The sequence below is a fragment of the Giraffa tippelskirchi genome, chromosome 12 (assembly GCF_054371585.1).
Source record: "Giraffa tippelskirchi isolate mGirTip1 chromosome 12, T2T-mGirTip1v1.2.pri, whole genome shotgun sequence".
In the NCBI taxonomy this organism is placed as follows: Eukaryota; Metazoa; Chordata; class Mammalia; order Artiodactyla; family Giraffidae; genus Giraffa; species Giraffa tippelskirchi.
In genome coordinates, this window is record NC_137286.1 from 56,312,861 (window position 1) to 56,339,666 (window position 26,806).

The 26,806-nt window shown below is 42.0% G+C and overlaps 2 long non-coding RNA genes across 3 annotated transcripts in view; one reads left to right on the forward strand and one right to left on the reverse strand.

Moving 5' to 3' along the window:
• The window catches only part of LOC145530368 (uncharacterized), a 30,035-nt gene extending 5,096 nt beyond the window's left edge, over positions 1-24,939 (forward strand). Inside the window, exon 2 of the long non-coding RNA XR_014071710.1 lies at positions 1-24,939. This is a non-coding gene — a long non-coding RNA (uncharacterized LOC145530368).
• The window catches only part of LOC145530366 (uncharacterized), a 23,384-nt gene continuing 5,829 nt past the window's right edge, over positions 9,252-26,806 (reverse strand). The window contains exons 2-3 of one of the 2 annotated variants that reach the window (XR_014071708.1): positions 26,488-26,629; positions 9,252-26,042 (exon numbers count right to left, since the gene is read on the reverse strand). This is a non-coding gene — a long non-coding RNA (uncharacterized LOC145530366). Of the gene's footprint in view, positions 26,630-26,806 lie in introns of both variants that reach the window. The other variant, XR_014071707.1, reaches the window with a different exon arrangement.

A 26,806-nucleotide genomic window follows, 5' to 3' on the forward strand; every position in this document is an offset into this window, starting at 1 on the left:
GAGGGGGAACACATGTAAACCCATGGCTGATTCATGTCAATGTATGGCAAAAACTATTACAATATTGTAAAGTAATTAGCCCCCAACTAAAATAAATAAATTTATAAAAAAAAAAATGGAATAAGGTCAGTACAACAAAAAGAAATTATAGGCTCAATAAAACACTATTTCATGCACAGTATGATTTATCCTAGAAACTTAAGAATAATTAAACATAAAATAATCTTAAAACACAGTTCATCATTAATGGCCTAAAGAAGGTACAGCACATTAACTAAAAAGTACAGAAAAATATGTGCTGATAAGATCTAACAAAAGTATACAGAAAACTTCATATTTAAGAAAGTTTAGAAATGTTCTCTTAGAAGTGTGAAACAGGACAAGATTCTCATCACTATTTTTAACCCTAGTAGCAGAGGTTCTAGACACGAAAATGAGAGCAGAAAGAGAAGCTGTACGAAGAATGAATGTCAAGAAACAAAAAATTTCACTTTCCACTGTATTTACATATAAAAGCAAAAAAGAATCAACTAATAAAGTTTTGGAATGAATTAGCATTTAAATGGATAACTTGATTCAAAACCTATATATGATACTCAACATTTGTTATTCTAGAAATAAAAAATCAGAAAAAGCAATATTATTTTAAATAGAAAAATTCACAAATGATCCAGGAATTAATTATAAAAATAATGTACAAAAGCATTCATGGAGAGCAATTTAAAACTTCATTAGAAGATTTGGAGAAAGCACCATGTAAATGGAAATATTATTATGTTCTGGAGGAGGTGGTAACATTATAAAGGTGTTGACTTTCAAAACTGTACCTATATATTTAACATTGCCCCCAAAGGAGTTTTTTAGGAAATCTTTAACACTCATGTAAGATTTGTATAAAATAATACAGGTTCATAAAAAAAATTAGAAAAAAAACTAAAGCAAGGATGGGGGCTCAATTCAGGGTTTTTGTTCAGTCGCTAAATCATGTCCAGCTCTTTGCGACCTCATGGGCTACAGCATGCCAGGCTTCCCTGTCCTTCACCGTCTCCTGGAGCTTGCTCAAACTCATGTCCATTGAGTCTGTGATGCCATCCAACCATCTCATCCTCTGTCGTCCACTTCTCCTCCTGCCCTCAATCTTTCCCAGCATCAGGGTCTTTTCCAATGAGTTGGCTCTTTGCTTCAGGTGGCCAAAGTATCAGAGCTTCAGCTTCAGCATCAGTCCTTCCAATGAAAATTCAAGATTGATGTCCTTTAGGACTGGTTTGATCTCCTTGCAGTCCAAAGGACCCTCAAGTCTCTTCTCCAGCACCACAGTTTGAAAGCATCAATTCTTTGGTGTTCAGCCTTCTTTATGGTCCAACTCTCATGTCCATACATGACTGCTGGAAAAACCATAGCTTTGACTAGATGGACCTTTGTCGGCAAAGTGATGTCTCTGCTTTTTAATATGCTGTCTAGGTTGGTCATAAATTTTCTTCTAAGGAGCAAGCATCTTTTGATTTCATAGGTGCAGTCACCATCTGCAGTGATTTTGGAGTCAAAAAAATTAAAATCTGTCACTGTTTCCATTTTTTCCCAATCTATTTGCCATGAAATGATGAGGCTGGATGCCATGATCTTAGTTCTTTGAATATAAAGTTTTAAGCCAGATTTTTCACTTTCCTCTTTCACCTTCATCAACAGGCTCTTTAGTTCCTCCTCACTTTCTACCTTTAGGGTGGTATCATCTGCATATCTGAGGCTGTTGATATTTCTCCTGGCAATCTTGATTCCAGCTTGTGATTTATCCAGCCCAGCATTTCACATGATGTGCTTTGCATGTAAGTTAAAAAAACAGGGTGACAATATACAGACTTGACAGACTCTTTTCCCAATTTTGAACTAGTCCATTGTTCCATGTCTGGTTCTAACTGTTATTTCTTTACCCACATATAGGTTTCTCAGGAGACAGTTAAGGAAGTCTGGTAGTCCCATCCCTTTAAGAATTTTCCACAGTTTGTTGTGATCCACACAGTGAAAGGCTTTAAGATAGTTAATGAAGCAGAAGTAGATGTTTTTCTGGAATTCTCTGACTTTTTCTATGATCTAGTGGATGTTGGCACTTTAATCTCTAGTTCTTCTGCCTTTTCTAAATCCAGTTTGAATATCTGGAAGTTCACTTACTGTTAAAGCTTAGCTGGAAGGATTTTGAGCATTACTTTACTAGCCTGTGAAATGAGTGCAATTGTATGGTAACTTGAACATTGTTTACATTACCCTGCTTTGGGACTGAAATGAAAACTGACCTTCTCCAGTCCCGTGGCCACTGCTGAGTTTTCCAAATTTGCTGGCACATTGAGCGCAACACTTTAACAGCATCATCTTTTAGGATTTGAAATAGCTCAGCTGGAATTCCATCATCTCCATTAGCTTTGTTTGTAGTGAGAGAGTCAATTACTATGGAGCTTGATAAGAAATACAGGGTCCCCAGGGAGAAGAAAAAGGTCAGGAGCCCTTGAGTAGGAGTAAGGGGTCTGAGGCTCTCAAGGGGAAAAGGACAAATGTTATTTTCTACATTGCTTTGTCTTAGTCAATTATGACAAATTATCTTGCTTGAGGGCATATTTCTCCTTAAGAAGAACCTTCTGACTAATCTTGATATATTAAGATGTGTATTGTGGAAGTGGGTCTGGCAAAAGTATATAAGGCCTTGATAAAGACTAGTGAGTGGGGCACTCTCCGACCCCTTTCTAATGTCTGTGTCAGAAGCTTTCTCTGTCTCTTTTTATACTTTAATAAAACTCGGCTACACAAAAGCTCTTGAGTGATCAAGCCTGGTCCTTGGTCCTGTAGCTAAATCTTCGAAGATCACAAATCTGACATCGTTCACCATAAGCTATCAATAGTAATGAACAAAGGTCCACCTGAGTTCACACTCCAACATGTCTGGCTGTTGGTGAGTGACCACACCATCGTGATTATCTGGGTCATGAAGATCTTTTTTGTATAGTTCTTCTGTGTGTTCTTGGCACCTCTGCTTACTCTCTCCTGCTTCTGTTAGGTCCTTACTGTTTCTGTCCTTTTTTGAGCCCATCTTTGCATGCAATGCTCCCGTGGTATCTCTAATTTTCTTGATGGTGTCTCTAGTCTTTCCCATTCTATTGTTTTCCTCTATTTTCTTGCATTGTTCACTGAAGAATACTTTATCTCTTCCTGGTATTCTCTGAAACTCTGAATTCAGTTGGGTATTGTTGTTGTGCAGCACCCAGTCACATCCCATCCCTTTGCAATCCCATGGACTGCAGTACACCAGGCCTCCCTTTTCCTCACCACCTCCCAGAGTTTCCCCAAGTTCATGTTCATTGCATCGGTCATGCCATCCAGCCACCTCATCCTCTGATGCCCTCTTCCCCTTCTGCCCTCAATCTTTCCCAGCATCAGGGACTTTTCCAGTGAGTCATCTGTGCGCATCAGATGCCCAAATTACTGGAGCTTCAGCTTCAGCATCAGTTCTTCTAGTGAATACTCAGGGTTGATCTCCATTAAGATTGACTGGTTTGATCTCCTTGCTCTTCAAGGGACTTTCAGGAGTCTTCTCCGGCATGACTGCTCAGAGGCATCAATTCTTTGGTCTTTTGGCCTTCTTTGGTTCTTGTCTTCTTTACATTGTATATATCTTTCCCTTTCTCCTTGGCCTTTCACTTCTCTTCTAGCTATTTAAGGCCTCCTCAGACAACCATTTTGCCTTTTTGCATTTCTTTTTCTTGGGGATGGTCTTGATCACTGCCTCCTGTACAATGTTATGAACCTCTGTCCATAGTTCTTCAGGCACTCTGTCTATCAGATCTAATCCCTTGAATCTGTTTGTCACTTCCACTGTATAGTCATAAGGGATTTGACTTAGGTCATACCTGAATGGGCTACTGGTTTTCCATACTTTCTTCAATTTAAGTCTGAATTTTGCAATAAGGAGCTCATGATCTGAGCCACAGCCAGCTCCAGGCCTTGTTTTTGCTGACTGCATATTCTCCATCTTCAGCTGCAAAGAATATAATCAATCTGATTTCAGTATTGACCATCTGGTGAGGTCCATGTTTAGAGCTGTCTCTTGTGTTGTTGGAAGAGGGTATTTGCTGTGACCAGTGTGTTCTCTTGGCAAAACTCTGTTAGCTTTTGCCCTGCTCCATTTTGTGCTCCAAGGCCAAATTTGCCTGTTACTCCAAGTATCTCTTGACTTTCCTTTTTGCACTCCAATCCCCTATTATGAAAAGGACATTTTTTTTTTTTTTTTGGTGTTAGTTCTAGAAGGTCTTGTAGGTCTTCATGGAACCATTTGGTTTCAACTTCTTCAGCCTTAGTGGTTGGGGCATAGACTTGGATTACTGTGAAGTTGAATGGTTTGCCTTGGAAATGAACTGAGATCATTCCATTGTTTTTGAGATTGCACCCAAGTTCTGTATTTCTGAATCTTTTGTTGACTATGAGGGTTACTCCATTTGTTCTAAGGAATTCTTGCCCAGAGTAGTAGATATAATGGTCATCTGAATTAAATTCACCCATTCCAGTCCATTTTAGTTCACTGATTCCTAAACTGTTGATGTTCACTCTTGCCACCTCCTGTTTGACCACATCAAATTTACCATGATTCGTGTACCTAGCATTCCATATGCAATAGTGTTCTTTACAGCACTGGGCTTTACTTTCACCACTGATCATGTCCATACCTGGGTGCTGTTTCCATTTGGCTCAGTCTCTTCATTCTTTCTGGAGCTATTTCTCTGCTCTTCCTCCGTAGCTTATTGGACACCTACTGACTTGGGGGGCTCATCTTCCAGTGTCATATATTTTTATCTTTTCATACTGTTCATGGGGTTCTCAAGGCAAGGATACTGAAGCAGTTTCCCATTCCCTTCTCCAGTGGTCCATATTTTGTCAGAACTCTCCACCATGATTAGCCTGTCCTGGTTGGCCCTTCACAGCATAATTAAATAGTTCCATAAGGAACTGTACATTGTACAGTGTACATAAGGCAATGCACATTGTCACTGGTATAGTTACATAAACTTATGTTCATTGAGTTATATAAGGCTGAGTTCCTTGTGATCATTTTGGTTAGCTTTCTGTGACTGTAGTTTCCATTCTGTCTCCCCTCTGATGGATAAGAATGAGGCTTGTGCAAGCTTCCTCATGGGAGGGACTGGCTTTGGGGAAAACTGGGTCTTGCTCTGGTGGGCAGGGCTATACTCAGTAATTTTTATCCTAACTTTCTGCTGGTGGATGTGGCTGTGCCCTGCCCATATAGTTTGGGCTGAGGTGGCCCAGTCCTAGAGTCTGCAGTCTCTATGGTAGGGCCACAGATGCTATGGCAGTGCCAATGCCGATGTTCATGGTAGAGTTAGCTATACTGTATATTATGTTTGCAAGTGTGTTCAGTCGCTAAATTGTATCCGACTCTTTGCCACCCTATGGCCCTATGCCAAGCTCCTCTGTCCATGATATTCTCCACTTGATAATATTGGAGTGGGTTGCAATTTTCTCCTCCAGGGGCTCTTCCCAACTCAGGGATCGAACCTGCATCTCCTGCATCTCCTTCATTGGCAGGCAGATTCTTTACCACTGAGCCACCTGGGAATATAATGTTGAATAGTGGAACAGTTTAGTAGATACAAATCCATGCACATAGGAATTTGATACATGATAGAATTGTCAGGTTACACAAATCAATGAAATCTGAGGAAATGGAATACTGCATAAATGGTGTTGGGAAAATCAGTTTATTATAGACAACTACTTTACGCTATATAAAGAAATTCCAGTTATGTTTGAAAACTGAAAGTGAAAGTTAAGTTTAAATGACAGAAATGTAAGAAAATATTTTATTACACCATCTTTTAAATAAGACTTAAAATATAAGCCATAAAGGGAAAATCAATGGATTAGGCTCTATCACAAAGACTTTTATTCAGTGAAGGTCATCACAGACAAAAAGTGAAAGTGTTAGCCACTCAGTCATGTCAGACTCTTTGCGACCCCGTAGACTATAGCTTGCTAGGCTCCTCTGTCCATGGATTTTTTTCAGGCAAGAATACTGGAGTGGGTTGCCATTCCCTTCTCCAGGGGATTTTTCCAACCCGGGTTTGAACTCTGGTCTCTTACATTGCAGTCAGATTCTTAACCATCTGAGCCACCAGGGAAGTCTATATCACAGACAAAGGTAACAGATAATGACTGGGAATAACTCTTTTTATGTATACATATGTCAAACTATTAATACCTGCTATATGTGAGTATAAGTACTGTAACTCAGAGGAAAAATGAATCAAGGCTAAGAATGAACACTTTACAGAAATGAGTGTGTGTGTGTGTGTGTGTTAGTCACTCAGTTGTGTCTGACTCTTTGAGACCCCATGGGCGGTAGCCTGCCAGGCTCCACTGTCCATGGAATTCTCCAGAAATAGAAATCTGCCCAAATAATGAGTGTGTGAGGAACATAACTTAATGGCAACTACAGAAATGGACTCCATGTGAATGGGGGGTACCGTTTCTTAAAAGTGATTATTGTTAAAAGTTGGGTATTCTTGAGTGTTGGTGGAGTATATCTAAACAATGCTGCTGGTGGGAGTACAAATCGAAGCAGTCATTTTAGAGGAAAATCAACAGTATTTAGTTAAGCTGAATATGGTTATATTTTATGATTTACTTGCCTCAATTTTTATCATATACTCCTGGGGAATTCTCAAATATTCACATGGAGACATGTAAAGGAATACTGTCCAAGCATTTATTTCTATAAGGGAAAGAATTGGAAATGCTCTAGATGCTCATTGATAGGGATATCAAGTAAAATATGGAATAAGTATATGGTACCATACTGCAGGAAGAACATATTAATATGTAACAACATGGACAGACTTCAATCAAGTAACTGTAGGAAAAAGTAGGAAATAGAACAGGATACATGAAATAGAACAGAATATATATCAAAATGCCACTTATATGATTACATGCATGAAAATACCTTTTCTTCAAGAATGTAAGTGTAAGCTATCAGGTGTGGAAAGAGCTATATATTGAACACATGAGAGATTATGCTCATGGCTGATGCTTCATTGGCATAGAGGGTGTTTGAGAGCTCTTGGGCAGTTACTAATCCTCCAGACACCATAGGGATGAACATAATTATTATTCTTGCTCTCTTTCTGGACTTAACATCTTCCACATGACAACTCAGTGTCTTTGGCTCCATTCTATGAGCAAAGTAGGGAAAAGAGGAAAAGCAGTCATATTTATACAGGCACTACAACATGACTGTTTGTCAACTTTTATTTTCTTAAGGGGTATTCATCTGCATGTGGATAAATGCCATCTAAGCAATTGATTTATCTTTTTTTGTATCTTTGGACTTCCTTCTTAATTTACAGATTTGTTGTTTTTATTCTCTAGGTTGTTTGTGTCTTTTTGCAAACCCACGGACTGTAGGCTGCCAAGCTCCTCTGTCCATAGGACTTCACAAGCAAGAATACTGGACTGAGTTGTCATTTCCTTCTCCAGGGGATCTTCCTATATCTATTGCATTGGCAGATGGATTCTTTATCACTGAGGTACCAGAGAAGCCTTAACTTACAAATGTATATCCTAAAAAAGTCCAGCACGTGAAAATCTTGTCTTTAATTCTGGACAAGTGAAACTCAACACAGTTCTTTGACTATGGTAAGAAATAGTACCCACTGACTCAGACTGAGGTTCTTAAGTGGGAGACACCTTCAAAATTACTAACTTAATTATTCCTCATCTTTAAAAAGCCTTATTTTTTAGAAAAATAGAAAACTGTAAATATGGATATTTCTGTTAAAGTAACAAGATTATAGCTTCTACCTGAAAAAGGAAGCTAATTTATACAGTTACACATATTTTAGATCTATCATCTACATGTAATATAGAGTTAATCTTATTGATTCAGAGTCCTGAAAAATAAAATTTAAACCTTTGTAGTATTCTTGAGATGAAATTTCATCTTTAAATTTTTTATTCCTATACTTGAGGAGCAAGAAGTGTCCACTAAATCACTTATTATTTTCTTAAAGATGATTGGGTTCCTTGTGCTTTATGGATTTTATTAGAATTTTCCTTTTAGGTGTTAATGGCACCAACATATGTAAACCTGACTCGATGCACAAAACACGGGAATGGGAATGGCATTGTTGTGTTTCTGATTAGCAAAGGCACAATCTGACCTTTCAATTTAGCACTCATCCAGTTCCATGCTAAACGTAGTCATATTGCATAGTGTGACTCAGTCCCCGAGTCCTTAGGTCATGATCATTCTTAGAATCTTTGGACTACGATTGTTGCACCCTCAACAGCACGTTTTTCCTACCCAAACATTCCAAGAGGAGTGACCAGTAGTGTATTTATGGTTATAGTAAGTTTTGAGATGGAACAACTTGAAAATATCAGTAACATGAGGTTGGGATTATTCATGACTCTCTCAGTACATCTTCCTTAAGTCTCTTGAATAAGATTTGCCATAATAATGATGGACGCTTGCATCTTTGCCAGATTGAGTACTGCAACTTCTTCAAGCATAAAACACCTACATTAATTTTTCCTCTCTGCACCTACCTAATTACACTATTTCACCCTTTTTTCTTCAAAACAGCTAAAGAGGGGAAAGAGTAGGAAGTTGAACGTTTCTAATATTTTCAGACGCATTCATATTTTGTCAACCAGAAAGGTATCACTCTCCCTACATTATGGATAATGAAGTGCCAAAGGTCAACAGACATTGTCAACATCTTCAAGCATCAAAAGGTAGAATCAGGATTTGATCTAGATCTGATTTTCAAAACCCTGGTGGAGTCACTCCTCCATTCTGAATAAAGAAGTGAAAGAAGAAAGAAAGTCTTATGTTGTAGAACTTCAGCATGAAGAACAAAATATACAGTCAGGCTCCACTTCATGTAATGCGCCCTTCTCTCTCTTGCTGCTGGAAGAATGCAAGCCTTTGGAGAGAAAGTGTATCAGGTCCCAGGTCTAGAATGCCATCAGGGTGCCACACTCTCAGGAACTACTACCCTTCTGAAAGGGATGTTAGAACAGGGCACTGGGGCTCAACTCCCGACTCCACAGAGGGCTCCGCAAGGCTCACTGTGGGCAAATTCTAACAACTCTGAACAGTTTGAGATCATATAAAATGACAGGGTTGCTATTTTTTGATAGGTAATCAAGGAGAAAACTGTGTTTTTTATTTATCTCCAGGTTCATGCAGGTTTTTGTTTTTTTTTTACTCAGAAATATCAGGTCAGAATCTCTTCCTGACATTTCTGACATTACATGACTCATACATTTATGCCAACCAGATACCAGGGGATCACAGGTACCTATATTAGTCTGGGGGATGACAATCATAGATTAAAATACAATCAAGATGCCTTGTATACTTGATTTTAAATACACTTTTTCTTTCAAAAATGAAACATGCATATTTCTGACATGAAATAGAAAATATTTTATGCAATATTTTAGACCAGTATTTTAAAAGCATTTAAAAAACAGTAACTGACACACACTAAAATTCTTGGTAGTTATCTGTAGAGTATCTCATATCTTCCCAGTACTTCAGATTGTATTTAGGCTGGTGCGAAAGTAACTGTGGCTTTTGCATTGTTGAAATTTGCCATTTGATATTGTAATACATTCTCATTAAATGTGGTTATGTTACACATCATTTGAATGTACATTTCTCGATTTAAGTCTTGCTAATGGCCTATTATGTTTATTTTATATTTATTTTAGACTATGGAAGTGATGTCAGACAAGAAAATTTGAGGGATTTTCTTGAATTCAAAATGGGTTGTAAAGCAATGGAGACATCTCCCAACATCAACAATCCATTTGGCCCGGGAATGAATGAACTTACAGTGCAGTTGTACTTCAAGAAGTCTTACAAAGGAAACGAGCCTTGAAAATGAAGTGCGCAGTGGTTGGTCATCGGAAGTTGACAATAACCAATTGAGAGCAATCAGTGAAGCTAATTCTCCTACAATTACATAAGAAGTTGCTGAAGACCTCAATGTGGATCATTCTATGGTAGTTTGGGATTCGAAGCAAATTGGTAAGGTGAAAAAGCTCGATAAGTGCGTGCCTCATGAGCTGACTGGAAATCAAAATAATTATTTTGAAGTGTGGTCTTCTCTTATTCCGCGCAAAGACAATGAATTGTTTGTTGACCAGATTGTGATGGGTGATGTAAAGTGGATTGTATGCAGCAACCAACGATGACCAGCTCAGTGGTTGGACTGAGAAGACAACCCAAAACACTTCCCAAAGCCAAACTTGCACCAAAAAAATGTCATGGTCACTGTTTGGTGGTCTGCTGAGTGTCTAATCCACAACAATTTTCTGAACACTGGCGAAGCCAGTATATCTGAGAAGTATGCTCAGCAAATCAATGAGATGCACTGAAAACTGCAACACATGTAGCCAGCATTGGTCAACAGGATTGGGCCTGATTCTCGGGGACGCCTGACCACATATCACACCACCAACACATCAAAAGCTGAATGTATCGGGCTACAAAGTTTTGCCTCATCTGCCATATTCACCTGAACTCACACCAACTGACTACCACTTCAACATCTTGATGATTTTTTGCAGGAAAAGTGCTTCCACAACCAACAGGACGCAGAAAATGCTTTCAGAGTTCGTCAAATCCTGAAGCATGGATTTTTAATGCTACAGGAACAAACTTTTTTTTCTTGTTGGCAAATGTGTTGATTGTAATGGTTCCTATTTTGATTAATAAAAATTTGAACCTAGCTATGATTTAAAGTTTATGGTACAAGACTATAATGGCACATGTACCAACCTAATATTTCATTCTATTAGCACATCCATTTTAGTAATGACATAACTAAGGCTCCTTCAGGAGGCAAAGTTGGGAGTTTTAATATATTCAACAAATATTTTTGAATGTCCAGCACTAGGGATATGAATATTTGGACACTATGTTTCTGTGTGATAAAGTACTCTATGAATGATATGCATGTAATTATGTGTCAAAATATTTTAGCCTGATTTGTGCACTGAGAATATGAAAATGTGGTTCAGATAAATAGTTTACTCAAGCAAATGTGGAGGCCTGCTTCTATTCCCAAATAACAAATAGGTTTATAGCTTTATTTTTTTACTCCTCTACATCCATTCATCCCCCTAAGCTCTTTATAGACTTCTCTCTGGGATACTCTCCAACTTTCTTTGGCTACTTTCCGATTGGCTCCAGCCCTCCTTCCATGCAACACCTTCTTTCTTGCTTTTTCCACATCCAAATTATTTTCCTACACCTTCATCTCAAAGTCTCAACTTACCTGGCCTTAATGACTTGCAACTGCCCTTCACCTCATTGGGGTCTTTTTAGACCCAGCTTTAAGTTTCCAAACACTTTTCCAACTTCTAAACGTTCAACCCAGAGATTTTCCTTCCTGAGCATATCTTTGTATGTTACTTTTCCCATTACCTTCTACAACTGGGCTTGCTCTTCTTTTTAAATCACAGCTTAGAAGCTAGAATATAGTTAAATCAGTGCTTCCTATATGCTAGGGACCGATCTAACTCTGTACAAACTATCTGATTGTAACTTTACAACAACTCTGTCCTTTCCAGTTCAGAGATGGACAAAGCTGGGTTTTGAACCCAAGTCTCTGTAGCTCCACCAACACATCTGTCATCCATGTTTTACTGCCTGGTACCTTGTTACTTCACAGTTCCATTGCTTATGAATATGACTCCCTTCCCACAGTCAGGCCCTTCAGTTATGATCTTGCTGACACTGACAAGTTCTTTCCTTCTTTGACTTTCCAACAACTGCCATGCCTGCTTTCAGATCTCAGTGAATCTGATTTCTGCCTTTTCCACCTGAAGCTGGTAAACATCACTGTAGAATAGTGATTTTCAGATTACATTTCAAGACTCTGGCTCTAAAATCAATGGACTAGGTCAGAAGATGCATTGGACTTTTAGGATGTTTGCATGTCTTGGCTATTGTATATAAGGCTGCAATGAACATTGGGGTGCATATGTTCTTTTGAATTATGGTTTTCTCAGGGTATATTACCAATAGTGGGTTTGCTGAATCATATGGTAGTTTTATTTTCAGTTTTTTAAGGAACTTCCATACTGTTCTCCACAGTGATTGTATCAATTTACAATCTAAATGTACAATGACAGATGAATGCATAAAGACGGTGGTATATATATAGTGGAATATTACTCAGCCATTAAAAGAAATAAAATAGTCATTTGTAGAATGTAGATGAATCCAGAGTCTGTTATACAGAGTGAGGTAGGTCAGAAAGAGAAAAACAAATGTTGAGTATTAAAGCATACATGTGGAATCTAGAAAAATGGTATAGATGAACCTATTGCCAGGGCAAAAATAGAGATGCAGACATAGGAACAGACATGTAGACATGGGGTTGGGAGCAGGGAGGGAGAGGAAGATGGGACAAATTGGGAGATTATAGTTGGCATATAGACACTACCACATGTAAGACAGCTAGTGGAAACATGCTGTATAGAACAGAGAGTTCAACTCAGTGCTCTGTGGTCACTGTGGTGACCTAAAGGGGTGTGATGGGGGTCAATGGGAAGGAGCTTTAAACCAAGGGGATATATGTATACATAGAGCTAATTCACTTCATTTTACAGTAGAAATGAACATATTATAAAGCAATTATATTCCAATTTTTTTTAAGTCATATTTGGCCTTCTTACGGTGAAGAAAACTGAGCGCCGAAGAATTGATGCTTTTGAACTGTGATGTTGGAGAAGACTCTTGAGAGTCACTTGGACTGCAAGGAGATCCAATCAATCCATCCTAAAAGAGATCGATCCTGGGTGTTCATTGGAAGGTCTGATGTTGAAGCTGAAACTCCAATACTTTGGCCACCTCATGCGAAGGGTTGACTCATTGGAAAAGACCCTAATGCTGGGTAGGATTGGGGGCGGGAGGAGAAGGGGACGACAGAGGATGAGATGGTTGGATGGCATCACCGACTCGATGGACATGGGTTTAGGTAGACTCCGGGAGTTGGTGATGGACAGGGAGGCCTGGCGTGCTGCAATTCATGGGGTCGCAAAGAGTCGGACACAACTGAGCGACTGAACTGAACTGAACATCTAGCAGGAGACCTTCTCTTACTTTATTGAGATATTCCTACTGCTTTTATGCAATTTCCTAATTTAGTTGGTATCTTCTTTCTCCCTTAGTAATGATGAGAGTGAAAGAGGAAAGTGGAAAAGCTGATTTAAAACTCAACGTTCAAAAAACTAAGATCATGGCACCTGGTCCCATTACATTAAGGCAAATAAAAGGGGGAAAAATGGAAGCAGTGACAGACTAGACTGAGCACTCATGCATGCCAATGCTTTATCACTAGAACACTTCATAAACCCTTAGATATGTTCCAAGTCTTATTCCATGTTTTAGGTCCCTAGCATGCCTGTGGGAAGATGCAGAGCCCTACCTGGGATGTCCCAGGTCCAAGGAGAATGGACCTTCAGGATTACCGTAGGCCAGACGTGACTCTCAGAAAGATGCAAAAAACATGCAGTACCCTCAAAGCAGCATCAGGAATAATCCTCACAGAAGTCTGTGTATCTGTCCCAGGGTTCCTTTTTGGTCCCTCAAGTGACAGCTCCCAAGTGAAGGAAGAAGACTTACCCCGGGTAACAACTAGGGAGACTTCCTGACTTAGAAGCTCCACGTTCCAATTAGAAACCAGTATCTTCTGAAACTGATTTTTGGATTTGCTCACAGGGTCCCTTCAAGGACCATGTTCTACTCTAAGAATCAGAACACAAAGCTCATTTATACTTTCTCTTAGGTAGGGTTGCGATTTCCCAGGGTGGGATCACTTTAACCAGCAGCAATGTTGCCTAGAAACACAGTTGACTTTCTGCCTTTACCATATCGCAGTAAAACTGGTAAAACTTGAATCCAATAACAAATGGCTTCAGAGGAAGAGGAAGGGTTTTGTTAACCCCTTAGTTGCAGAAGATAATTGATTAATATCTGGATCATAGAGAAAGCAAGGGAATTTCAGAAAAAACAGCTACTTCTGCTTCATTGACTTTGCTAAAGCCTTTGTGTGAATCATAACAAACTATGGAAAACTCTAAAAGAGATGGGAATACAAGACAACCTTACTTGTCCCCTGAGAAACCTGCATGCAGGTCAAGAAGAAACAGAACATCATGTGGAACAGCAGACTTTCAAAACTGAGAAAGAAGTACAACAAGACTATATATTGTCACCCTGTTTAACTTACATGCAGAGCACATTATGCAAAAAAAAAAAAAAAAATGAGCTGGATGAGTTACAAGTTGAAAACAACTGGGAGAAATAGCAACAATCTCAGATATGCAAGTGACATCGTACTAATGGAGAAGGAAATAGCAACCCACTCCAGTATTCTTGCCTAAAAAAATCCCACGGGCAGAGGAGTCTGGCAGGCTACAGTCCATGGGATCACAAGAGTCGGATCCCGACTTGGCAACTAAACCACCGCCACCACCGTTCTAATGGCAGAAAGTGAAGAGGAACTAAAAAGCCTCTTGATGAGGGTGAAAAAGGAGAGTGAAAAGGTCAGCTTAAAATTCAATATTCAAAAAAACTAAGATCATGGCATCTGACCTTATCATTTTATGGCAAATAGAAGGGGAAAATGTGGAAGCGGTGAAAGATTTCCTCTTCTTGGGCTCTAAATCACTGTGAATGGTGACTGCAGCCATGAAATTAAAAGATGATTGCTTCTTAGAAGGAAAGCTATGAAAACCCTAGACAGTGTATTGAAAAGCAAAGACTTCATTTTGTCCACAAAGATCCCTATAGTCAAGGCTATTGTCTTCACAATAGTCATATACAGATGTGAGAGTTGGGCCATAAAGAAGGCTGAGTGCCAAAGAATTAATGCTTTCAAATTGTGGTGCTGGAGAAGAGTCTTGAGAGTCCCTTGGACAGCAGTGAGATCAAAGCAGTCAATATCAAAGGAAAACAACCCTGAACACGATTCGAAGAACTGAGACTGAAGCGCCAATATTTTGGCCTCCTGATGCAAACAACCAACTCAGTGGAAAAGATTCTGATGCTGGGAAAGATGAAAGCAGAAGGAGACGAGGGTGACAGAGGATGAGATGGCTGGATGGCATCACAGATTCAATGAACACGAACTTGGGCAAACTAGGAGATGGTGAAAGACAGGGAAGCCTGGTGTGCTGCAGGCAAACGGGATTTCATAGAGTCGGACATGACTTGGTGACTGAACAACAACCATTCCATTGTTATATGTGTTTTGCAAAGACTGTATCATGCTACCTTTATAATGATTTAAAAAATATTCATATGTATATTTTACAGATGAGGAAATGAAGCTGTTTATCTCAGGTTGAGACTTGAACCAAGTGCTGGGACTTGAATGCAGCCAAAGACCATTTGGGATTTGAACCCACAAGGCTGGGACTCGATCCCTGCCGAAACCCAGGGTACCTAGTTTCAGGATCTAATGACACTCAGGTTTTGATGTCTCATTGCAGAAAGAATTCAGTGAGAGACAAATGATAAGTGTGGAATAATTTCGATTCAGAGACAAACACAATCAATAGACAGAATGTGGGCCATCTCAGAGTGCAGCTGCAAAATGTGACCTGGTTAGCTCTTATGGGCTGGGTAATTTCATGGTAATGAGTGGGACAATTATTCCAACTATTTTGGGGAAGGGGTGGAGGTTTCCAGGAATTGGACCATGGGCCACTCCTTGCACTTTTGACAGTGCTTTGGAACTATCGTGGCACCTCTGCGTAAGTCATTTAGCTTGCTGATTGAGGATCAAGGTCTAATAAAGTCGACTTGTCTGCCATGCTGGAGCCATTAGAGTCTAATCGGTTAATGTTGTATCTCTGGGCTGTGTCATTCATCCAAAAGAAGTGCCACTGCCCCTTACCCTCCTGTAAGGCCAGAGAGATTCAAGAACAGTGAAAATAGCAGTTTATACCTAGGTAAGACACAGAATTAAGCTTTCTCATTAGTCAGGCTTCAGAGCTTGTACTGATTTGTTTATTCTTTAGGAAGTGCTGACAACAGTTTATGGTACATAGTAGGTACTTCCAAAGTACAGTGGGAGGTGGAACCTGCGGATATGAAAGGCTGACACTGTGTTATGCGAGGGACCAGAGCATCCTTGGAGTTTGGTATCCATAGTGGGGTGGGGGGATTCCTGGATCCAATACCCCACAGACACTGAGGGACGACCGTATTATTGTTTTTCTTGGGGTGTTTTCACAGTCTGTCAGCCCTTCCTCATCTACGACTTCAAGTTCAACATGAGTATCTATGTCCTGATCACATCCTGTGACCCTCTTCTTAACTTCATGTACAGAGAGGGACTGGCCTGCTGTGCCACCTAGCCCGACGTGGAGCCCAGCCACAGCAACGGGGTAAGAGCCCTGCCAGCAGCAGCATCTTCTGCTGCTACAAGTGCCGAGTTTGTGTGGAGAAACCAGGTAGAGGGGCTCATCACACAGCGAGCCTGTCACCCGTGAACAAGGGGTTGTGGGGGGCTACCTGACAACAAACAGGATTTGCTTTGGGAGCTGCCTTGTTAACTCAAGGGTCAAGTCCAGACATAGCTCTCTGTCCCACCACCTCTTATTGATTACTAAGGAAACTTCTTGCAGCCCCTGGAGTGCATCTGACGCAGGACAAATGGCTTTTATGACCTGAGTCCTGAGATACAACCTGAGTCCTGAGATACAGAGTCATGAGATCTTGATTGATCGCTTTATGTTACTTAGGTGATTTTTGATGATTGTGTTGTATAAGAATTTCCTGGTATAAGGGTATAAAATTCTGTGTGTAAAAATAAACAATCATCACTGGCATTACAGATTGCAGTGATCCTCTCAACCCCCGCTGTGTCTGTGTCTGTGTCTCGCTGTGTCTGTGTCTATTTCTTTCTCAGCCAAGGAATCCCGCGTTTGTGCCTACGTTGACTCGTCGGCTGGTCCCGACAGGGGTGAAGACAGGAGCACCTCAGGACCTGACTGTGGGGAGAGCATCCAGGGGAAAAGCTCTGGCTCCAGGAAGAGCACCCCTTCCTCCGCGGGGGCTTACAGGACGGTCTCAGTGGAGAAGGCCAGGAGAAGGGCCATCCTGGGGAGGCGCAAGTCATCCAAAATCAGCGAAGGGCTGGCGAGAAGAACTGCACAGACAGAGCCTGAGACCACAGGGTATCCCTTCCAGGATGATGTGCCCATGATTCTGACCAACTACATCATCCAAAAACAGAATGCAAACTCTATCCAGGTTGACGCTGCAGGAAATAAGAGGCATGGCCTGCTCAGTTTCTCTTCCTCTTTCTCTGTCCTTTAGCCCCACAGGGTCAGCAGCCCCTGAAACAGATGAACTAGTCCTTGGGAGGTTGAGCTGGCTCCAGCTTTACAGACCACCGCCCTGGGGCCGACCAGCTAGTTCACTCCCAACCCTACCCTATAATGAAACCCTGCTCCAAGCTGGCGACAATCCCTGAAAACACAAGGAACCTAGGCACGGAATTAGGGTCAGGGTCAATGTTAGGGAGCCTCCTTGCTGGTGGCCTGCCCCCCCCCCCACCTCCCATCTTCCTCTGAGCACTGGACCTCTCAGGAGGCTATCCACACTCAACGCCTGGCTGAGAGAGCACAGCTAAAATTGCAGTAAGCAATAGGGAGACACTGAGGACATAGTCACCAAAACCATTTTGGCATATTCTCTTCTTCATCACAACTCCTGAACCTGTTTCCCCCAGTATCTGAGTGGAGCTACATGTGTGCCTGTTTTGAGGTCCTTGGTTTTGACATCTTGCTGGATGACAAGCTAGTGGTTGAGGACTATCTCCTGGGTTTTGCAAAACCAAGGTCTGCCCTGGACAGGACACCTGGGGTAGGAGTGTTCTCAGGTGGTGGAACACAGAGTGGGGGACACAGAGGCATTAGTTTGGGTGGTGGTGGTGGTTTCGCCGCTCGCTTGTGTCCAACTCTTTTGCAACTCCATGGACTGTAGTCTGCCAGGTTCCTCTGGCCATGGGATTTCTCAGGCAAGAATACTAGCATAGGTTGCCATTTACCAAATACCGAGCTGGTATTTTTTTCTATTCTTTGTTGGTTAACTCATCATCAGAAGGCATGCAGTAAATATTTGTTTAACATTAAAAATCTTCATCTTTGACTGACTGTCAGCATCTGCATTATTTCAAGTAGGGTCATTGTTCCCCAAGATCCAGATGAGTTTATCATCCAATTTTTTTTTTTCCTGAAGTCCTGAGTAATTTACATGGGATAAGACTTTTTTTTTTTTTTTTTTTTTTTTGCAAAATAGCCTCAAAGAAGAAAGCAGAACTAATATTTACAATCAGTTTCTGTCAGGTCAGTTACTCTTAGCCTTATTTTCTTTACAAAATAAAGGAATTAGATTTGATAATCTCCAAGGAATTTCCCATCCTTAATATCCTGTAAGAAGAAACATTCAAAGTAACTTGACATGACCACTTCCTTTCATTATTTTTTTTAAACAATAAAATATTCTGACCTGGAAACTTTTGTTTGTGGGCCATTGCAGAGGGAGAGTGCAGTCGTGAAATGTGGGTCTGGTTAGTTTTTATGGGCAGGGTAATTTCATATGCTAATATGGGAAGTTTATTCCAGTGTTTTGGGGAATGTGTGGCGATTTCCAGGATTGGGCCACAGCCCACTCCTTGGTCTTTTGATGGTGCCTTGGAACTGACATGGCACCTCTGGGTGTGTTATTTAGCTTGTTGATTGAGGATCAAGGTCTAATCAAAGTCAACTTGTCTGCCATGTTGAATCCATTTGATTCTAATTGGTTTATGTTGTGTCCTTGGGCTATGCCATTCTTTCAAAACTTGTGCCCTGCCTCTTTCCCTCCTGTTACAGAAACAAGGCCAGAGAGATTCAAGAACAGGCAAAATAGCAGTTTATACCTAGTAAGATACAGAATTAACCTTTCTCATTAGTCAGGCTTCAGAGCTTATATATATATATATATTTTGGATGCACCAACAACAGTTTATGGTACATAGTAGGTACTTCCAGAGTACAATTAGATGTGAACCTGTGGATATGGAGGGCTGACACTATTTTATACAGGGGACTGGAATATCCCGGGAGTTTGGTATCCATGGAGGGGTGGGGATACCTGGAATCAAAACCCCACAGATACTGAGGGACCACTGTATTATTATTTTTCCTGGTGGCTTTGCACAGTCCCAGCACTTCCTCATCTACTATTTTAAGTTTGACATGTGCATCTACATCCTGATCACATCCTGTGACCCTCTTCTTAACTTCATATACGGAGAGGGATTGGCCTTCTCTGCCACGTAGCCCTTTGTGGAGCCCAGCCACAGCCACGTGGTAAGAGGTGGGCCTGGGGCACCATCTTCTACTTCCACGAGTGCTGAGTTTGTGTGGAGAAACCAGGTAGAGGGGCCTGTCACCCGTGAACAAGGGCTGAAGCCTGGAGCACCTTGGAACCTGGCAAGGAGGAAGGCATTCGAGGTGCTGACTGTGGAAAACCCATGGTGTAGGAAGAGCACCGCCTCCATCCCTGGGAGCTTATAGGACGGTCCTCAGTGAAGAGGGACAGGGGATGGTCCCCATCCTGGGGAGGGTCAGGTCACTGAAAGCTGGCCGAAGGCTGGGGAGCACAACTGCATGGACAGAGCCTGAGACGACAAGCTCCTCCCATCCAGGATGATGTGCACGCGATTCTGGACCAACTACACCATCCGAAAACACAGTGAGAACTTTGTTCTGAAAGACACTTTGTTCGGAAGGAAATGTGGCCGCCTCGGTTTTCTCCTCTTTCTCTGTCCTTCAGACCCGCTAAAGTGTGTTCACGCATTGACTTATTAGGCGAGCATCGACCATGTGCCCAGACTTTCTCTAACAAGTAAATAAGAGAGAATCCCTGCCCTCAAGGAAGCTACAGTATTTTAGAAGACAGAGGGGAAAACTAAGCAGGCAATGATGACCCTGACTTATGAGCCAGAGACAAGCAGAGGGTGCTGGTAGAATCTTTGTGGCCCACCCCTCCCCATCACCTGGGAGAAATTCCAGATACTTCTAGAAAGAAGCCAAATCTCGGGTCCTTCCCAAAGGATCAGGGAGTGAGCAAAACAGTGGGAGGACACGTTTTCCTACAGAGTCAAGAATTTGTGGCAGGATCAAGAAGCTAGAGAAAGAAACACTCTTTTATAATACTCAGGGTGCGCTTGACTCTGCCTGGAACAGGTCCTTCGGGGCTGGAGGAAGCCTGTGAGGCCAAAAGAAGGGGTGAGGAAAGTTCCTCTAACCATTTACAAGACCCAAATACCCCACAACTCAAGAGGTGCTGCTGATCTGAAAATCTATTTTGTGACGTGATTTCTGGCCCTCCTACTTTGGCGAGAAAATTCCAAGGGATCCCACTCTTCTTCCAGAAACTCTCACGTAAACCCGCCCTCCCATCAGTTTTAGCCATAAGACAGAACCGTTTGAGTAACTAGAGGACCCAGTCCTGTGTAACAGTCAAAAGAGCAAACTTCACGTAGTGCTTTCGTCCACTCTCTGTCTTGCTTGTGATGAGCTTCTCACTAATTCCCAGGCTTCACCTTTTTCGGCTCTGCTCTCCCCACACCTCCAGCCTCCGTTTCCACCCCAGGCTTGAGGAATGGCCAGGTGGGCTGGTTTGCATGGGATCAGGTGACGGCATGCTCTGGGCTTGGTGCATGTTCCGGGCTGACTCTTCTGTGGGGTGCTACTGCATGTCCCTTGGATTTCTCCATTGACCACATCTAACAGCACTTCCCAGCCATGGGCAAAGTGTGCCCTCAGGTCCGCAATTACCTCTTCCTTTTCAGCCAGGTACTCCCCCTCTCCCCTCCAACCATGTTGCTCCTGGACATAATTTTTAAAAGTCTTCTGGCCAGCACTTCTTCTCTAGTGGCAAGTCTGTATCAGCATGAAACAGTGGACCATCCTGGCTCTCCGCCTTCGGTCTGGGGCAGTGTAGCCTCCTCCCACTGAAGCTGATTCCCTGCACTGCTATCTCAGCTCCTTCCCTTAAGAGTTTTCACCTGTGGGTCAGTCCCAGTGCAGTGGGCTGGCTTCACAGAATCCCAGAGACATGGGTCAAGGGCCCTGTGTGGTCGGTCCCTTCAGCTTGTGGCAATGAGGAAGGAATACTCTTTTTGGTCCACAGTGCAGACAAGGAAAATGTCACTACCTTCTCTGAAGAAGTCTCTTTTCCAACGCTCAAACATTTTTATACCCTTTCTTGTGGGTTTATGATTAAGGTTTGGAATTGGTTTGGGGTTGCTTTGTCTTTGAGTCTTAGCTCCTTTAACCGTGTAGCAGAAATTTTCCACCTATTTTTTCTCTTAGCCTTTTAGATCTCAATGAAAACAAAACATGAGTCCTGTTTTAACATCCTTTTATCATCCTATTTATGTTTACAAAAAGAGTTTGGGTTTTTATCTTGGTAAAAGGAAGGGTCCTTAAATTTGTTTCACAGGCACATCCTCAATACCTTCTCTTCCTCTCTACCTCAGCCCTGCACAGAAATCACTCTTAAGAGGAAAAGGTGGGTGATATGGGGTTATCAGCTCCCTCAAAGGCTACCCTCAAGTGAGGGGCAGTGTTATTTCAACCAAATTAGACAGGGACAAGGAAGATAGGTGGAGGCTGCCAAACAGCATGCCCACCGCCCCAATCCTCCACTTTTCATATTCCTTTATTACTTTACTCTCTTTATTCCCAGTGCAGGAATATGTTGGGTCAGTTAGGGAGGAATGGGCACTCTTGGGACCCTCAGATTCTTCCATGTTCTTGACACAGCTTTCTTAGCTGCTCCCTATATGGTCTCTGGTTCCATCTCTTTTAGCTGAGAAAGCTTTTGCCTTTTCAGGAATCATGAATTCAAGCATCCCTGGCCACTGCCCAGCAGGGGAGAAGAATGCCCTGGTGGGGTTGATGGCTCCCACTACCTCTGCTTTCTGTCCTTCCTCTTCCAGCTGCCTATGATTCTCCCTTCTGTGCATTCCCAGCTGATCACATTTCCTTTCACTGCTTTTTTTTTTTCCTGTTCCTTCTTTAGATTTCTTCTTCCAACCATCTTTTTTTTTTTTTTTTTGCCATTATAGCTCTAACATTTCTCTTTCTAAGCATTTTTTTTTTTAATTACTTGTCTCTTCACTTCTTTCTTTCCAGTTTTCCAGAGTCAGGATCTGAGTGTTTGTCTCTCATCTTGCTCATCTAGTGTATTTTTTTTAAGACAAGAAGGGATGGCTGAAGCTTGACTTTGCTACAGGGCCAATAAGGGTATGGAAGGAAAGAGGCAGGGCAGCATTTTACCAGCTAAGAGACAAATGATTAAGATTTATCCTTCCCTGGAAAACGATCTGGGTAGCCCAACTCATACTCTTTCTTAGGTGTCCCAGCCACTCTCCACCTCTGCAATTAGTAATATTGTCTATGAGAAGAATGATATCTGAAGGGATCAAGCACCTCATTCATCATCCTCACCATCTGGCTCTTTATTCTCCAACTGGAACCAGCAAGAAATCACACACTTCTTGATCCCCAGTGTTGTTTGTAAATTCCCAGAAGAATAACTCGTCAAAGAACACCAGACCCAGCCTCCCTTTCTGAAGTTAATCCTTCCCTTCTCAATATTGTCTTACTCAGTGAGGGGTAACCACACTTTGACTTCGAATCCCCAACACTACCAGAAGCTTGGCGTTAATAAAGCTCAATAAGTGCTTGTTAACTAAAGTGATAAATTTATGTTAGATTTATTCTCAAATATTTTTGTGTATCTACTAATTCAGAGGGGAAGGCCAACTTAAATAATGAAGTCAAGATGAGAGAATCTAAAAGGAAAGGAGGGGAAAAATGGATGAATACTAGGCTGCTTTTTTAAGGCATAAACCCTACAGATGGAGCCAGTTCTTTGAACAGTGATGAGACTGCTGTGGCTCCTCAGCCACCCTACATCTGCACTGTAAGGAGCTCCACAAAGATTGTCTCCTGAAATAAATAAATCAGGATCAGATCTCAGCTAGCCCAGATGGAAAATCTGGTCCCATACTTTAGGATTGGGCTCTTATTATTGACCTGAGTTGTTATGGGACCATTTTTTGAGCAATGCAAGATTTTTTTATGCCACCCTCTTCCCCCATCCATAGTTTGCCACAAGGAAATCTGGGTCAGACTACAGTTTAAGGTCTCTGGAATTGAGCTTAGCCTCAAAAAATATTTTGGTAAAATTTCTGAAGCAGCAGACATCCTAGTGTGATTTACTAAGTACTGGATAGATATTTATTGAAATGGGAAGAATATACTCTAGGCCCTTCTATGACTGATGGCAAAGCAAATACAGCTATCTTCTACCTTGAGGAATCTTCTTATGTAGTCATTGTATCAAGATTAAAAAGTAGAGAAGAAATGGTCCCCCATATGTCAGTGCTTTTGTTTTAAAGACTTACTCAAAATTCAAGGTCATCTTTCAAGACTCCATACTACTGCATCAGAGGCTTATTTATCAGATGAAATGAGTCCAGAGGTCTGGCTCCCAGTACCAACCAGAACACAGGATCAGGGCTTTATATGAGGCCAAAAGATTGCAAACGATGGCACATTCATCCCTATGCACCAGACAAGGACCAGTTTCCTTGAGCACCGGGGACCACATCACGGGCATCCACATCACGGGCATCCACATCACGGGCATCCACTGGAAACCTCCTCTTCCCTCACTTAGGGAAAAGAGGCAGTGACAGGTCTGGATATGTTTTGGGTAGCATCCAAAGTGTCAGCACTGAGTTTAATACTGGATTTCAGAAGTAGGAGAAATAAATGAATTGGGGAATTTTCAGTCCTCCCAAGCTGTCTGACTCTCATTCAACCAAATATTTATTTTTTTGTTTCCTTTGTTTCCACGTGTACCCTGCAGAGGCTTCCTTGGGAGTGGGAGCATGTGATGGTGGTGGGGACATATCCAGCCTTTCAGGCATGATGTGACCCACGCCAAGGGCCAGAATCCTTTCTTCCTACCCCATTTCTTCAAAAGCTTCCCACATCTGCCCTTTCTTTTCACTGCTTCTTCCTGCTCCGTTTCAAGGCTTTCTTCTGCTCCTTTGTCCATAAATGTGTGGGGAGGAGTTTGGGGTGCTAGGAGTCACAGCCTCAGTGGAACAGAACATTGTAATTCCACTTCTGCTCTTTTTCCCTCTCTGAACCTTGTCTCTGATAGAGATCTCTTTGCGTTCTGCTGATACTCTCTATCATTCTTTCTTCTCTTAATGTTACTGCTCCCAGGGAGTGCTTCCGGTACTTTTGCTGTTTTTCTTACATCACAACTTTTTGTTATATGATCTCAGTATCTTGTTGTCTTCTACATCTCTCTCTATCTGTATAGCTACCTCTCTATGCTATCAGATTTCCCCCTTCTGGTGGGGACATTTGTACCTTTTCTTTCCTGGAAGAGAAAGACACAAGGAAAGCTGAGGTGGGGTCAGAAAGCAGGGGTGGAATTGGACACCGCATGGCTATTCTCAGTGTATGCTCCAGTAAACCCGCGTAGGGACGGGGGCAAGGGGGAATGATTTTTTTTTTCCTCTTTTTTGCCTATGGTGGTATTCCATCCTTCTGATCTCTTCTGGCTTTGCCTCCTTGATTATGCTTCTTCTCTTTTTACAATAGTCATTATTTAATGACACCTTCATGAAGCCACCGTGAAACCAGGGCTTCCCTGGTGGGTTATACGGTAAAGAATCTGTCTGCAATGTGGGAGACCCAGATTCAATATCTGGATCAGAAAGATCCCCTGGAGGAGGGCATGGCAATGCACTTCAGTATTCTTGCCTGGAGAACCCCATGAACAGAGGAGCCTGAGGGACTACAATCCACGGGGTCGCAAAGAGTCGGAGAAGACTGAGCGACTAACATTTTCGTTTTCACTTTCATGAAACATCTTCTGACCTTCCTCCCATCTAGCTTTCTGCCTTCCAGCTAGAAACTCTGATAAGACAGCTTACCTCTCCAACTATGGATCCCACATCTAGAAACCCTGAACCCTTTGAGACTTCTGTGCTTCCTATAAGTCTGAGGGAGCATCTGTTTTGTCAGCAGGCTTCTTTTTAGTGGTTCCTTAAAACCAACCCCAGCCCTTCATGACCTAGGGTCTTCAAGAATTTCTTCTATTTCCCATTAAAGAGACTGACTCCCTATATTTTAAACTCAATGTCACCTTTAATGTGAAGGTTAGTGGATAAGATTAAGTGCTTTTAGAGGAAAAGATACTGTTTCTCATTCATTGTTGTATCCTAAGACGACTTAGAGTATTCGAATATTTGTATTTCCATGGGTGTGTTTTGAATGGAATTAACATTTAATTCCCAAGTGTTTTATGTTATACAAGAAATCAGAACATATGCAGTAGCTTGGGAGGCAAGAAATGGTAAAGAAATCAGGAAAAGGTGAGAATATGAACCCATGAGTTCTAGAAAGGACTGGATGGATATTAGCTTCTGTGTCCGAGCACCTGCAAATGAGGAATTCTAATAGATCCCAGGCAACTTGAGTCAGTCAGTGACTCAAGAATGACAGGAGATTACAGAAGGTAATGTCTTCCCAAGCAGGTGTAGCCAAAACTACAGATCAAGACAAACCCCTATAGCCCTTGGGTAAATTTAAAAACAAATGCATGTGTTAAAATGTACAGATTTAATAAACGTTTGTGGGAAAGAACAGAGTCCACAAATGCTCCCTTCAAAACAGGCGTTCTCTCTTATTTGCAACAAGAGGTCACATCAGTCAAACATGCAGGATTCCCAGGTACCCAGGGCAGCAGGGTGGTGTCCCGGGGCTCAGTGGGAGCAAAGTCCTGCTGGAAGAACCAGTCCAAAGGAGAAAGGCGGGAATGAAGTCTGGATGGTTGAAATCAAGGATGGGAGTTAGGGGAAGCAATCCTGAGCAAAGAGAAGGGTGGGGGTAAAGGGAGGGTGGCTGGTGAAGGGGACTGGAGCAAAACTTACTTTCTTCAGAACAACTCAACTTTGCCTTGTCTTTCTTAAGGCTCCATACCAATAGGTCATTTGATAATTCCCTAGGATATGGGAATAGGCTTATGCCCCAATCTCCCCCAGGGGTGATGGGGCCCCAGTCCAAGTCCATTTGTTTTGGGAATGCCTATTTTGAAGGGAGAATCTGTGGGTCTTGGTCAATTTTTTTCTCTTCAATACCCAATCCGGGCTCTGGCCTAGCTGAGAACCACATCAGAATGAAGACCTCAAGGGAACAGCCCAGAGGCCTAGCCCTTGGATTCACAAGAGCTTGAAGTACCCCATTAGTCCTTCCCCCAACCACAGCTCTCCAACTCTGCCCCACATACCCTCCCCTGCAACCTACACACACCCTGCAGTGTGGGCAGCCTACTGCCAGGCAGTAGCAGTCCAGGCCCCTCCTTTTTGTGAAACACCTCCTTTCTAGTCTTCTCCTCCTGGGCAGACTTGTGATGCTCTTGCTTTGCAGACTCCCTCTTCCCCAGAAACTTAAGCTGACAATCAGGAGAAGGAACAGACCAGTCAGACAGCAGTTTGTTCCTAAATGCCTGGCCATTGCTGCATTTCCAGAAAAATTCCCTTTCCAAAGCACAATTGCAACACGCATTTGTTGAAAGAGAAACCTTCGCTCCCTCCCCATCTATTCCCCCAGTACCTGGTTCTGCCTTCCC